Raw genomic sequence first — 16,407 nt, 5'->3', positions numbered from 1 at the left:
ATTTGCTTCTTTCTGCTCCTCATTACCTTAGTCCAGGCCTGAACAGATGTTTGTACATTCTCCCCTGTGTCTGCGTGGGTTTCTTCCCACAGATGTACAGGTTAAGTGGATTGGCCATGCCAAATTGACCGTAGTTTCAGGGGAGTTAGCAGAGTAAATATGTGGGTTTGTAGGGATAGGCTGAGATTGTTGTCTGTGCAGGCTTGATGGGCTGAATGGGGCCTCCTGTACTATAGGGATTCTTTGATTCTATGAATAGAATAGAATCCATACAGTACATAAGGAGGCCATTTGGCTTATCGAGCCTGCAGAAAACCCACAATCCCACTCAGGCCCTATCCCCATAACCATGAATTTACCCTTCTAATCCCCTGACACTAACGGGCAATTGAGCATGGCCAATCAACCAAACCAGCACACCTCTGGATTGAGAGGGGAAACCGGAGCACCAGGAGGAAACCCACGCAGACATGGAGAGAATATTGCAAACTCCGCACAGGTATGACCCGAGGCCGGAATTGAACCCCAGTCTCTGGGGCTGTGAGGCAGCAGTGCCAACCACTGCCACTGTCCCGCCCTGCTGAAGGCTGCCACAAACTGTCATTGTTGCGTGAGCTATGAATGGAACTGAACAGTATTTCTGACCTTATAACAGAGGGAAGGGTATTATTGCAGTAGATGTAAATTTGATTTATTATTGTCATGTATTAACATACATTGAAAAGTATTGTTTCTTGTACACTATATGGACAGAGCATACCATTCATAGAGAAAGAAAGGAGAGAGTGCAGAATGTAGTGTTATAGACATAGCTAGGGTTTTGAGAAAGATCAAATTTCATTAAGTCCATTCAAAAGTCTGACAGCAGCAGGGAAGGAGCTGTTCTTTAGTCGGTCAGTACGTGACCTCGGGAAGAAGGTGGAAGAGAGAATGTCCAGAGTGCTTTGTGGTCTTTAATTATTCTGGCTGCTTTGCCGAGGCAGTGCGAAGTGTAGACAGAGTCAGCGGATGGGAGGCTGGTTTGAGAGATGAATTGGGCTTTGTTCACAACCTTTTGTAGTTTATTGCGGTCTTGGGCAGAGCAGGAGCCCATGCCAAGCTGTGATACAACCAGAAAGAATGCTTTCTATGGTGCATTTGGTTAGGCAGAAGATGCTACTGCATTGCTGACCTGCACTGGCAACAGTTTAATTTTAAAATTCTTATCCTTGTTATTTTTCATGCCTCTTTAACCTCAACCATCCTTATCTTTGAAATCTCCAGTGCCTCAACCCACAGATATATATGCATTTCTCTAATTCTAGCCTTGTGGGCATCTCCCATTTTAGCTAATCCTCCATCAGTTCTTCATGCCCTAAGTTATGGAATTCCCTTCCTAAACCACCTCAATTCTTCCTTGAGGATGTTCCTTAGAGCCAAGCTTTTGGCCATTTGTGACTTGATCCATAGAATTTTACAGCCTCACTCGCCCCGAAACGGTAAAATCCCGTTCGAGGCCAACAGACCTGTCCATGGTCCGCCCCTCACCCATTCCAATTCCTGTGATGGGCGGGATGGGTAAAATTCTGGCCAGTGTGTCTAGAGACCTCTTCTCAAAGGCTAAGCGGAAGTCAGCAGAAAGAAGCATTGATTGAGGTGTACTTGGATGTCGCTGAGCATTTGCAGGCAGGCAGTGGATGTGTGAGGATGGTGCAGGACAAATGAGCATGACATACCACGTCAGCAGATCTGGTGGGAGCAGTTACAACAACAGGACGGTCTCTTGTATCAGATTTTGCTTTATAATGCTCGTATGAGCTACCATGGAATATTTAGTTATTACAGTAGAACCACTATCGATACAAATTGTGTGGCTGCTGGCGTTCCAAAACATCACCTGTAGTAATGGCCTGATGCTGCAATGGAATCTCCAGGAATGTCAGCTGTCTGCCTTTGCATCGAGCCACTGAGGGGTTTCCCTTTTGTCTTCAGTAACCCATATTGTTTAAACTCCTTGGAATAATCATAGAATCCCTACAGTGCAGAAGGAGGCCATTGGCCCATCAAGCCTGCGCCGATGACAATCCCACCCAGACCCTATCCCCATAACCCCACATATTTACCCCACTAATCCCTCTAACCCAAGCATCCTGGGCAATTTAGCATGGCCACTCAACCTAACCCTTGTGGGAGGAAACCGGAGCACCCGGAGGAAACCCACGCAGACATGTGGAGAACGTGCAGACTCCACACAGTCAGTGACCCAGGCCGGGAATCGAACCCAGCTGTGACGCAGCAGTGTCAACCACTGTGCTACCATGTCGCCCCTTGTTGCTTTGTTGCTGAAGGTAACTACTCTCCTCCCCATGGATTCCGCCGCTTGTGGCTATGTCTAATCTGAGACTACAGAGGTTTGGCGTTGACAGAATTGAAACCGGTCACCCACGAGTATGTTATTCTTGAGTTGGATGTGCTTTATGATGCTATCAGTAGTCACTGCACAACTCTTAATTCCTGGCTGAAGCACAGTGGTCTTTCACGTGGACTTGAGCACTCATCCAAAAAAACAGACAGTGCGGCACATCTCTTGTTCTGCATCAAACATTATTCTGGGCACTTAGCGCCAGCCGTTTCATTCTGAAAGAGGAATTGCTTAGTCAAATTTTATTGTTGAGCAGTGTTAGGACCAACTGACCAATGTTCAACTGCTGTCCACTCGGAACTCTTCCTGCTTTGGCCTTCAGTGTTCTCATTTGTATATTTGCAACCGCCATCATGATCTACACTTACAGCAGTGGCTCCATCCCCGCTTTCTGGGCCCCTGTGCTCACTGCAGCAGCCCTGCTACTGGTCAGACCTGGCCTCCCCGTTGCTGGCGATAGCTGGGTATGGGCCCCACTCTCCAGCACCGTCCATTTTCAGATCTAGTTGAGGTTTTTCAGAATTGTGATTGGAAATGAACCATCTCGATCTGGCCAACTGCTGTCGATTGTAAAGGCTTCAAATGACGGACCACAACAGAATTAAGAAGAGAGATTAGGTGGAACTCCTTCACCCTAAGGAGAATAAAGATGTACATTAAGTTAGCAAGAAGGTAGATAGCATTAAGAAGAGGTTCAAAGCTCCTGATGGACAAAGAAGGGATAAGAAGTTTTTTTTTAGTTCAGTCATGGGACTTGGGCATCACTGGCTGGCCAGCATTTATTGCCCATCTCTAGTTGTCCTTGGAGGGCAATTGAGAGTCAACCACATTGCTGTGACGTTGCAATCACGTGGGCCAGACCAGGTAAGAATGGCAGATTTCCTTCGTAAAGTGCATGAGTGAACCAGATGATTTTTCTGACAATCAACAATGGTTTCACAGTCATCAGTAGATTCTTAATTCCAGATTTCTTTTTTAATTGAATTCAAATTCCACCAGCTGCCGAGGCAGGATTCGAACCCGGGTCCCCAGAACATTAGCCGAGTTTCTGGATTAATAGTCTACCACTAGGTCATCAGCTCCTTTGAAGTTGTTGTATCTAACCCTGTGCTTAACTGTCTCAGGAGTGCTTGATGGTACAGTGCAGAAGGAGCTTTACTCGTACCTAACCCCGTGCTTTACCTGTCCTGGGAGTGTTTGATGGGAACAGTGTAGAGGGAATTTTACTCTATATCTAGCCCTGTGCTGTGTCTGTCCAGGGAGTGTTTGATGGGGACAGTATAGAGGGAGCTTTACTCTGCTTTTAATCTTGTGCTGTACCTGTCCTGGGCGTGTTTGATGGACAGTGTAAAGGGAGCTTTACTCTGTATCTAACCCCGTGCTGTACCTGCCCTGGGAGTGTTTGATGGGGGCCAGTGTAGAGGGAGCTTTACTCTGTATCTAACCCCATGCTGTACCTGCCCTAGGAGTGTTTGATGGGGATAGTGTAGAGGGAGCTTTACTCTGTACCTAACCCCATGCTGTACCTGTCCTGGGAGTGATTGATGGGGGACAGTGTAGAGGGAGCTTTACTCTGTATCTAACCCCGTGCTGTACCTGTCCTGGGAGTGTTTGATGGGGACAGTGTAGAGGGAGCTTGTTCCCTTCATTGAGATCCAAAATCCTGTTGCCAGTCTCCTAACTTGCACTCTATTCAATCATCATCCATATGCTCTGTGACTTCCTGGCAATGCATTAATTTAAAAACTATTTGTTGGAAAAGGGATGGATTCTGTCTGGATAATGACTACCTTTACCTTGTGTGTGAAGCTCTTGTATCAACACAGCCAACAAACAACCTTTTGGATTCTACCCCTGTAACAAATTTAAGTGATGGTGCGTGAAAAGTCAAGTTGGGAGAAGTTTGTCTGACACAGTCAGACTTGTTTCCCTCAACTTTGCTATCATGGCACCTCATTATGTTATACATATGGCAGCTTGTTCCAAACCTTTTAAATCCATGTTCTCCCATCTCACTTTTCTTTTGTAGTGATAAAATATTGTTTGCACTTAGAGCACTTTGAAGTGACTCCAAACATTTCCAACAATGAATTACTTTTGAATTTCTGTTACTGGTTATGTCAATTTAACTCTTAAGCTTACTCGATCTAATAAATATTTTATGCCCTTAGGATATACGTCAGCCTCTTTTGTTCTGAGCTATAAATTTGCATCTCTTTGTTAGTTTCTCTGGATTCTCTGGGATTGCGATGTGTTTGTCGTGTGTGGCAATTTTTTTTTGTGGTATTGCCCCATTCAATGGCCCGCCAGTTTCTGAGTGTGGGTCTTGGCCCTCATGTCTGCTGTTAACAATTTTTGTTTTTATAGAGTATGAGACATCTCATGGGGAGCCAAATTGCCAGTATAGATGAACTGGGCTGAATGGCCTCCTTCTGTACTTGAACTTGTATACCAAATAGTACAAGAATTATCATGATAGTGTTGCTGAATCGAGCATAGTTTTGTACTGCATTTATCAAATCACACCACAGCGTGGACAGTAAGTTTATTTTATTAGTGTCACAAGTAGGCTTGCATTAACACTGCAACGAAGTTACTGTGAAAATCCCCTAGTTGCCACACTCCAGCGCCTGTTCGAGTACACTGTCCAATGGGCACAGCCTCAGGATAAAGGGGGGGCAGTTTAAAACGGAGTTGAGGAGGAACTTCTTCACTCAAAGGGTGGTGAATCTCTGGAATCCTCTGCCCGTTGAAGTGGTGGAGGCTGCCTCGCTCAATATTTTTAAGACGCGGGTTGATCGGTTTTTGATAGGCAAGGGGACTAAGGGTTATGGGGAGAGGGCGGGAATGTGGAACTGAGCCACGACAGATCAGCCATGATCTTATTGAATGGCGGGGCAGGCTCGAGGGGCTAGATGGCCTACTCCCTGCTCTTATTTCTCATGTTCTTATGAATGTAACCAGCACGTCTTGGTGGACTGTGAGAGGAAACCCACGCAGACGCGGGGGGAGACGTGCAAACTTCAGGCAGTGACTCAAACCCAGAATTGAACCGGGGTTCCTGGCACTGTGAGGCAGCAGTGCTAACCACCTTGCGATCCTGCCACTCAATACTAATTGGCACCAAAAATTCCACAGCTTGGAACTGTGGAATTGGGCGGGATTTTTCGGCCTCACTCGCCCTGAAACCGATGGTCGCCCACTCCCGATTCCTGTGGCGGGCAGGGCGGTGACATTCCAGCCATCAGCTTTCTTTGCGATATAAAATAGTTATAAAGTGAAGAGGATTAAATTAACACAAGGTAACTGGAATATGTGGCCTGAAGTTCATTAAAAACCCTCACCCAGCCCATCTTCAATGACTAGGAAAATATTGTTGCTTGTGACAGAACCAAGTCCTGGGAATCAGCAGAGTTTTTGTTGCCTTAGTAACACAATATTGTTCCAAGCTGAACTCTTAGCTTGGGAGTCTTAAGTCAAACGTGCCTGACGCTGTCACAGAGCCTGTGTTTAGAACCTGGTCAGGACTGGGGTTTTTATTTATTATTTATTTATTTGAAGAACTTTCTACCAGATAAAAATGCAATAAAGTAACTTTGCAGTCTTCAGGGAACCCATCATCCCTTTCCCAAGTAGCCGCCAACTTGAACAGGTGAACAGAAAAGTTCATAGAATCGTAGAACCCTACAGTGCAGAAAGAGGCCCTTCGGCCCATCGAGTCTGCACCAAACACAATCCCACCCCAGGCCCTACCCCCATATCCTTACATATTATACCCACTAATCCCCTCTAACCTACGCATTTCTGGACACTAAGGGGCAATTTCTTAGCATGGCCAATCAACCTAACCCGCACATCTTTGCACAGTGGGAGGAAACCCATGCAGACACGAGGAGAATTTGCAAACTCCACACAGATAGTGGCCCGAGCCGGGAATCGAACCCAGGACCCTGGAGCTGTGAAGCAATAGTGCTAACCACTGTGCTGCCGTGCCGCCCTAAATGTTCTTGAGTTGATGGAGATCATTAATGATCAGCCATAATTTGGTCAAAAAAGAAATGAAAAATAATATGTTCAGTTATCTTTTAATCCAATTTTTTAATTAAAAAGAAAGGCAAGACACAGTGGTTAGCACTGCTGCCTCACAGCGCCAGGGACTTGGGCGCAATACCGGCCTCAGGTCACACATGAACCACATATTTCTTAACTGCCTGTGTAAAAAAAAGGAATTTAAAAGGAAGTGCTTGGCATTGATTTTAACAGCATTTCTTTGCATCTACCCAGTAGTTCCTATTGGTTTGAGATGTCTATTAACATTCTGCCCATGTGGGGGAATCCCATATCTCTATTTTCGTGGTTGCCTCCCCAAAGCAGAGTTCCCTCTTATGTCAATTGCCAAGCAAAGATGTGGGACAAGTGCTGGAAAATAGGATTAGCACGACTTTAGTAGTAGATATTGTTGATGCAAGTTCGACGAGCCTTTTCTGTATGGTACAACTCTGACTTTAATTCTCCAGGAAGCCTCTGTCCAATGCTTGATTTATAGTTTCATATTTGGAAGACATTCGTGGGTGAGACGCACACACCCTTTATTGGGTCATGAACCAGCCTCCCATCCATTGACTCTGTCTCAGCAAAGCAGCCAGTATAATTAAGGACCCCACACAACCCGGACATTCTCCCTTCCACCTTCTTCCATCGGGGAAAAGATACAAAAGTCTGAGGTCATGTACCAACCAACTCGAGAACAGCTTCTTCCCTGCTGTTGTCAGACTTCTGAACGAACCTCGTATCAAGTTGAACTTTCTCCACACCCTAGCTATGACTGTAACACTACATTATGCACTCTCTGTTTTCCTTCTCTGTGAACAGAATACTTTGTCTGGATAGGGCGCAAGAAACAGTACTTTTCACCATATACCAATACGTGTGACAATAATAAATCAAATCAAGAATCTACCCTTTCTCCTTTTGTTCTCTTTCATATAGCCTTATTGGTGAAATGAAACCTTTTATTTATTCGTGGGACATGGGCATCACTGGCTGGCCAGCATTTATAATGATGTGGGAATGCCAGCGTTGGACTGGCGTAAACACAGTAAAAAGTCTGACAACACCAGGTTTTAGTCCAACCGATTTATTTGATAATACTCACAAGCTTTCGAGGGGACTGCCTCGAGACTAAAACCTGGTGTTGTCAGACTTTTTACAGCATTTATAAACCAGATGGGTTTTTCCAACAGTGATTTCATGGCCGTCAGTAGATTATTAATTCCAGATTTTTAAAAATTGGACTCAAGTTCTAGCATCTGCCCTGGTGGGTTTCGAACCTGGCTTCCCAGAACATTAGCTGAGTTTCTGGATTAATAAATAGTCTAACAGTAATAGCAGGGTGGCACAGTGGTTAGCACTGCTGCCTCAGAGTGGGAGGGACCCGTATTCGATTCCCAGCTTGGGTCACTGTCTGTGTGGAGTTTGCGTGTTCTCCCCATGTCTGCGTGGGTTTCCTCCCACATTGTGAAAGACCTTCTGGTTAGGTGCATTGGCCATGCTAAATTCTCCCACAGTGAAAGCACTGGAATGTGGGGACTAGGGGGAATTTCTCAGTAACTTCATTGCAGTGTTAATGTGAGCCTTACTTGTGACCAATAAATAAACTTTAAACTAGGCCTGAAACCCATGGTGCACACATTGTTTCATCATTCTTTCTACAAATCTTTAAAAATCCACACATCAGCTTACGTAGCTACTGACATCTTTAACCACTGGTGTTTTTAACTTTATCTTAGGCCTAGGCTCTTGACTTACACTTGTTGCTTTTTTGAAAGTTCTAACCATGAAGAGGAGGCAGACATGTTGTGTGGTGTGCTTCTGACAACAGTAATATTCCAACTTTGTCTTCACGCTGATAAAAGCCACTTACCCTGGCTCAGTTAGATTACCCGTCAAGTAGCTGGGCCATACAGGCACCTCAAACAGCTGAGCAGGTTTGGGACTGACTTGTCAGCCCTTTGAAATAGGGTTGAGCGCCAGGGACCCGGGTTCGATTCCCGGCTTGGGTCACTGTCTGTGTGGAGTCTGCACGTTCTCCCCGTGTCTGCGTGGGTTTCCTCCAGGTGCTCTGGTTTCCTCCCACAGCGCAAAGATGTATAGGTTAGGTTGACTGCCCATGGTAAATTGCCCTATGGTGTCAAGGGGACTAGCTAGGGTAAATATGTGGAGTTAAGGCCTGGGTGGGATTGATGTCGGTGCAGGCTCAGTGGGCCGAATGGCCTGCTTCTGCATTGTAAGGATTCTATGATACTGGCCAAAACGATTACTATTAAAGGGTTCTGCTGTGCGTGGTTAAACCTCTGGTAATTTAAAGGCCAGATTCTGTCTCGGTGTTAACTGTGGCTCAATTGCCAGCACTTCTGCCTCCAATTCAGGAGGTTGTGGGTTCAAGTTGCCACTCCAGGACATAAAGCTAAAAATCAAAATAGCTGGCACACCAATACTGAAGGAGTGCTGCACTTTCCGAGGCGCTGAGTTTCTGGATTAATAAACGGCCTAACAATAATAGCTCTAGTCCATCGCCTCTGCTGTTGCCATCTTTCCGATGAAAGGTTTAGTTGAGGCCCCATCTGCTTCTGCCGGTGATTGTCAGAGATCTCAGAGCAGTATTCCCAGCCACGACAGTGGCGCCAACTCCAAGCTTTATCCTTCTAATCAATTTCACAGAAACAGATGATCTGGTCATTATCGCATTGCTATTGGTGTGAACTCGTTCCGCACAGATTGCTTGCCACGTTGCAAAAAGCTCAAAACCATTGCTTTGACTGTGAAGTACTTTGGAGTGTGCCGTAGCTGTATAATGTTGCTATGTAAATGCAAGCCTGTCTTTCCTGATGGCTGGTGGACAGGGTGAAGCAGTGAGGAGTTGCAAGCCAGGTCTGCTCTCCCTTCCTTTGCTTCACGTTGGTATAAAGCTCCATAGATACCAGCAGCCGCCTTTCCAGTGTATGTGTTCTTCATCAATGAACCAGCCACCTATAGCAGAAGGTCGTTGAATGGGCGCAGATCTAATTGTAAATGGAGAGAAGTATCTGAAAGAGCCGCAAGATATTGACACCAGTAACTAATGCCAATAGTTAAGTTACAAAGACAAGTGTCAAATGGAGGCAAGGCCATCCTTCTTGATCATAGTTATCATGTTCATAGATAAATGGTGTGGTGCTGGGGGTGCAGGGAAATCTGCTGCTGATGTGTACCTGAGAGTGTTTATTAAAAGACTCTCTGATACACGTGAAATTGAGAATGCCTGAGGAGGGCTCGTCCTGTTCTATATTGCTTTCACCTCACCGACAGCGCTTAATTACTGTAGATGTGAAATCCTTTGGGTGCAGCTGCAGTGTGGATTCTTCTGTGCAATGACACGGAGTGGTGTGAAGAGTGTCAGTGTTGGATTTACGCCGTTAGATGTGTGGGTACTGTTTGTCACAGTGAGTCATTTTATTTTCCGAATAATGGCATTAAGAATCTACTGATGCCCGTGAAACTGTTGTCGGAAAAAGTCTGTCTGGTTCACTGATGTCCCTTTAGGGAAGGAAATCTGCCGTCCTTACCCGGTCTGGCCTATGTGTGACTCCAGAGCAATGTGGTTGACTCTCAACTGCCCTCTAAGGACAGCTAGGGATGGGTAATAAATGCTAGCCCAGCCAGCGACGCCAATGTCTCATGATTGAATAATAAAAAAATTGTAAGGAGTAATTTTTTCTATAGGTATAACACTTGGGATGAATGGGATCAAAAGTTATGGGGAGAAAGCAGGATTAGGCTGTTGAGTTGGATGATCAGCCATGATCGTGATGAATGGTGGAGCAGGCTCGAAGGGTCAAATGGCTTCCTTCTCCTATCTTCTATGTTTCTGAATCAGGCAGGCACTGTACCATCCATTCATTTGGTATAGGCTGCAGTAACGTTGCCCCGCAGGACAGCTCTCCATTCTATTTCCCAAGCGTCTGCCTTCACAAACTAATTGTCAGCCTAGTTTGAGATTTAGAGAATTGAAAGGCATGACCATTCGATACAGAGGGAATGTTTTCACCCCAGGCTTGCAAAAAGCTCTGACAGATAGCCAACTGCAGTTCAGCTTCATATTTGTGCAATAGCATCGCTCCTAAACATGTGCGAAACCACAAGTGATGTCTGGCACCAGCAGCATGAGATGTACTGAACTATATTTAAGAGAATTTGAAACTCTATTATTGTGAGGATGTAGGTCAGGCCAATTTAATTTGAAGTTGAAATGGGAAAATTTGGAATCGGAGATTCCCGACAGCACAGAAAGAGGCCATTCAGCCCATCAAGTCTGTACCAACTTGGGCAGCACAGTGGTTAGCACTGCTGCCTCACAGCTCCAGGGACCCAGGTTGGATTCCGACTTTGGGTCACTGTCTGTGTGGAGTGTGTACATTCTCCCCATGTCTATGTCGGTCTCCTCTGGGTGCTCCAATTTCCCCCATAGTCCAAAGATGTGTGGGTTAGGTGCACTGGCCATGCTAAATTCTCCCTTAATGTCAGGGGAGTAGAATGATACATACATGGCATCACAGGAGTATAGCCTTGTGGTCGGTGCAAACCTGGGCCAAATGGCCGCCTCCTGCACTATAGGGATTCTATTTTGTGATTCTATGACTCTCCAACAGAGCATCAAAACCTGAGAGTTTTATAATCTTCTCCTGAGATCAACTTAAGTGTCCCAGAATCAATAATACTAAACACACGCCAATCACTGTGATAGATAACATCGCCACTTGCCCTGTTCAGACCCTCCCTAAAACCCATCTCTTTGATCCCCCCCTAATGTACCATCTTTTCATGGCACTGACGCACCCAAACGTTGCGCAGCTGGGTCGCAGAAAGGTATATCAGGTCTCTGAAAACTGGGAGTGGCCATGTCGTGATGAACTGGTTTGAGTGGAAAGTCAGGGGTAGATGATCACTCTAGCCCATCGTTTTAACCTGAGTCACCCAGAAGCAGACGGGAAAAGCAGAGTTAAAACTCCAGAATTGGGGGTACGTACTTCAGAAGTTTTATCAGAAGAACCTGGGATTTTCCTGAATGCTGGCATGAAGTACAGCTGGTCACAGGCCTGTCACTAGCTACTGGAGCAACTTGATGAGTAGGATGGGAACAGAGGGATGCAGTCCCTGGAAGGGTAGGGGGTTTTGGTTCAGTCAGACAGCATGGTTGGTGCAGGCTCGAAGGGCCTGTTCCTGTGTTGTAATTTTCTTTGATCCCTGTAGTTGCCTACTGCTGGCTATAGATAGATAGATACAGGAATTTTCTTGAAAGTGGGGAGGAAGGTTCTATGGATTGATTAATCATTCACTTGTCTGAAAGACGAGCTAGTTAGGGTGCATTGACTGTTCTAAATTCTCCCTCAGTGTACCCGAACAGGCACAGGAGTGTGGCGACTAGGGGATTTTCGTAGTAACCTCATTGCAGTGTTAATGTAAGCCTACTTGTGACACTAATAAATAAACTTAAACTTTGGCTATTTTGAGTACGTGCTTTCACCAGTCTGCTAATGTTTCGCAACTGATTAAGAGCCTCCCCAAGGAGGCAAGAGAGTAATCACTACGTTTTAGTTGTACTTCAGTGCCAGCTAATTGTTTCCATGATGCTACCATTTAATATACAACATTTTGAGCAGCACAGTGGTTAGCACTGCTGTGTCTCTGTGCCAGGGAGCTGGGTTCGATTCCCAGTTTGGGTCACTGTCTGTGTGGAGTCTGCATGTTCTCCCTGTGTCTGTGGGTTTCCTCTGGGTGCCCCGGTTTCCTCCCACAGTCCAAATGACATGCTGGTTAGCTGCATTGGCCTTCGTAAATTGCCCCTTAGTGCCCTGGGATGCGTAGGTTAGAGGGATCAGCACAGCAAATATATGGGTTTATGGGGATAGGGCCGGGATGGCATTGTTGTCGGTCCGGACTCGGGCCGAATGGCGTCCTGCAGTAAAGTTTATTTATTAGTCACAAGTTAGGCTTACATTAACACTGCAATGAAGTTACTGTGACATTCCCCTAATCGCCTGTTCGGGTACACTGTGGGAGAATTTAGCAATGCACCCTAACCAGCACGTCTTTCAGAAGCACCCAGAAGAAACCCACACAGACACAGGGAGAACGTGCAGACTCGAGACAATAACCCGAGCCGGGAATCGAACCCGGGGCCCTGGCGCTATGAGGCAGCAGTGCTAACTACTGTGCTACCCCACTCTCGGTTTCTATGATTTATGATTTCTAACCTCTGTGTTTATAGAGTGAGCAGACCGATGATATTGTGTGAGTGTGATGTTGAACTGCAGCTGACTAACTATTGAAGCTCCCTACAAGCCTGGGGTGAAAATATTCATTCTGTTTGTTTAGATGGGCATACATCTGGATGCACTTAACTTCAAGCCAAATTGACTTTTAATTTGTTTCATCCAAATTAATAGTGTTTGATGGCCATTATCTCTCCATTGTGCTGATTGTGGTTTCTGCCAAGACACTTGGAACCCCTGTGTAACTGATATACTTCACATAATAACAGGCAAACTCATTAAAGAATGTTTTTCGTGTACAGATAATGGTTGGCCTGTTTTGCATTTAATTCAGATTACCCCAAACGTAGCTAGAAACTTGCTACTGTGATAAGTGTTGTTCATTTAAATATCAGAGATGTGTCTGAGTGTCTTGGCTGCTTTGGTGATGAAAGTTGGTGTAAAGGGAAAAGGTTTTCCTGCACGGTTACAACCACGCCAGTATCATGGATCCAAGGACATTGGCGCTGGTTAGATGCAAAGTAAAGCTCCCTCTGCGTTGCCCCCTCAAACACTCCCAAAGCAGGTACTGCATGGGTTAAACACAACAACTTCAAGGAAGGTGATGGCCCAGTGCTAAACTCTTGATCCAGAAACTCGGCTAATGTTCTGGGGGACCTGGATTCAAATCCTGCCGCGGCAGATGGTGGAATTTAAATTCAATTCTTTTAAAAAAAAATCTGGAAATAAGAATCTACTGATGATCATGAAACCATTGTCAGTTGACTGAAAACCCCTTCTGGCTCACTAATGTGCTTCAGAGAAGAAAATCTTACCCAGTCTGACCGACATGTGACTCCAGAGCCACAGCAAAGGGAGGTGATAGCCTGATGGTAGATTACTACAAAGAACAGAACAGCGCAGGAAACAGGGCCTTTGGCCCTACAAGCCCATGCCGCCCATTTTAACACACTCAGTGAGTGCCTTATTCGAGTCTTTACATCGCTCGTCGACGGTTTTGTCTACCTCTAGTGGAACTCCACAATAAAGGGGCTGGATTATTAATTATTAATCCAGAAACTCAACTAATTTTCTGGGGGCCTGGGTTCACATCCCGCCAACAGCAGGTGGTGGGATTTGAATTCAGTTTTTAAAAAAAATCTGGAATTAAGAATCTATCCATAATCCTAAAACCATTGTCGATTGTCAGAGGAAATAAAACGGATTCACTAATGTCCTTTAGGGAAGGAAATCTGCCGTCCTTTCCTGATCAGGCCAACATGTGGCTCCAGAACCATGGCAATGTGGTTGACTTTTAACTGCTCTCCGTGAGCAACTAGGGATGGGCATCAAATGCTGGCTAGCCAGTGATGCCCATGTCCTACGAATAAATGAAACTTGAATTCTACAGCTCTTTTAATTTGCCAAGATTTCCCAAGGTACTTCACAGGAGTATTATAAATTTAGATTTGCCTCCGAGCCACATAAAGAGGCAATAAGACTTGACTGAAAGCTTCGTCAAAAAGGAAAGCTGAAAGGAGACTTTTTAAAGGAGTGGGGAGAGGGTTAAGGAGGAGAGTGCAGGGGAGAGGTCTAGGCTGCTGGAATGTGTGACAGTGCTATCAGTGGCAGAGTGATGAGCCTCAGGGTTGCAGAGAAGGCTAACTTTGGAAGAGTGGTTAGCACTGCTGCCCCACAGCGCCAGGGACCCAGGTTCAATTCCCGGCTTGGGTAACTGTGCAGACTCTGCACATTCTCCCCATAAAGAACAAAGAACAAAATCAGCCCGGGAAACAGGCCCTTCGGCCCAACGAGCCCGCGCCGCCATCTCAACACCACCAGTCCCCCTCTCCCCCCACGACCCCTGTCTAATGTTTTATGGCCATCCAGATTGAGGGAAACTGATTTAGGGACAATTTATTCCTGCCAATCAGCCTAACAGCACATCTTTGGGGTGTGGGAGGAAACCGGAGCACCCGGAGAAAACCCACGCAAGCACGGGGAGAATGCGCAAACTCCCACAGACACCGGCCCAAATCCATGTGTCTGCACGGCAATCAGCGATAGTCACTGAGCTGTCGTCTTGCCCAGTATCTTGTCCAGTTTAGGCACACACTAACGACATGAAGCACTAGGCCACTCTCGAACAACTAAGAGCAGCCCCAGTACGACCCATCGCGTGTATGCCCCTCGTTGGACACGAGGTGGACCGACTTAAAACCTGTGAATGAAAAGAGAAAAACATTATTATCATACCATACCCATTTACATTACCAGGGACGCCCCAATGCTAATGACCCTTATTTAAAACAATCTCCTATATCCACCCATCTCCAACCCAGTCATGTGCCTGTCTAAGTTACTCCTAAATGAATCTAGCGTGTTTGCCTCCACCACCTTACTTGGCAGAGCATTCCATACCCCCACTACCCTCTGTGTGAAAAACCTCACTCTAATATGTGTTGTACCTCTCCCCCCTCACCTTAAGTCCATGGCCCCTTGTCCTACGTGTCTCTATCATAGGAAATAGCTTACCTCTGTTTACTCTGCGTTACATGCCTGTGTGGGTTTCCTCCAGGTGCTCCGGTTTCCTCCCACAATCCGAAAGACATGCTGATTAGATGCATTGGCCATTGCCAAATTCTCCTTCAGTGTACCCGAACAGGCGCCGGAGTGTGGCGACTAGGGGATTTTCACAGTAACTTTGGAGTAGGTAACAGAGACGGGCAAGGCTGGAGTCATGTAGTGATTTGAAACAATGGAGAATAGCTTTTAAATTAAGGCATTGCCAGGAAGGGAGTCTATGTGGGTCACAGAGCACGTGAATGATGGTTGAATAAAATATTATGAAATTAGGATACAGGGCAACAGGATTTTGTATCTCAATGAAGAGAACAAGGTATAGAGTAAAGCTCCTTCTAAATTGCCCCATCAAACACTCTCATGATGTTTACAGCACAAGCTAGATACAGAGTAAAGCTCCTTCTGCACTGTTCCCATCAAACACTCCCAGTACAGGTACAGCCTGGGGTTAGATACAGAGTAAAGCTCTCTTTACACTGTCCCCATCAAACACTCCCAGGACTGGTACAGCCTGGGGTTAGATACAGAGTAAAGTTCTCTCTACACTGTCTCCCCCATGAAACACTCCCAGGACAGGAACAGCACGGTGTTAGATACAGAGTAAAGCTCCATCTACACTGTCCCCCCATCAAACACTCCCAGGACAGGTACAGCACGGGGTGAGATACAGAGTAAAGCTCCCTCTACTCTGTCCCCACTGCTTGGGCAGCTGCAATGAAGGTTAAATACAGAGTACAACTTACTGTCCTGGTGCTAAGTATTGTGGTATCAGTTGACAGTCACAGCATCTCATAATTCAGACTTTTTAAGTTCTGCAGCAGGGATTGCAAAGACTGTCTGTCATGAGAGTAAGTTCAGTTATAAGGATGTTTTTGTCAAGTTTGCAAGTTGCTTTCTATCATGTGGGCTGAACGAGTGCCCTTCTACTGAGAGGTTTAACGGATCTGGCTGTGACAAGACCTCTTTCTTCCTTTTCGTTGCTTCAGCCTGCAGTGTCCGTGCAAAGCCAGGAAGTCCAGTGTAAATATAGTAACTCTATCAGTGTTGCCATGTGAATAACCAGCGCAGCTTGTGGAGTGTAGAATCTTGACGTCCTTGGGTGACTGTCACGTGAGCTGATTTGTGCTGCCCTGA

At 45.8% G+C, this 16,407-nt stretch overlaps 1 protein-coding gene across 2 annotated transcripts in view; it reads left to right on the top strand.

The window, feature by feature from the left end:
- Positions 1-16,407, top strand: part of LOC145360872 (cAMP-dependent protein kinase catalytic subunit alpha-like) — a 152,064-nt gene that overhangs the window by 22,424 nt on the left and 113,233 nt on the right. The window lies entirely within an intron of this gene.

Source organism: Carcharhinus amblyrhynchos, chromosome 33 (genome assembly GCF_965287045.1).
Source record: "Carcharhinus amblyrhynchos chromosome 33, sCarAmb.v2.hapA, whole genome shotgun sequence".
Classification (NCBI taxonomy): Eukaryota; Metazoa; Chordata; class Chondrichthyes; order Carcharhiniformes; family Carcharhinidae; genus Carcharhinus; species Carcharhinus amblyrhynchos.
The sequence above is the reverse complement of the archived record's forward strand: the minus strand, read 5'-3'. Positions and strand labels throughout refer to the sequence as shown.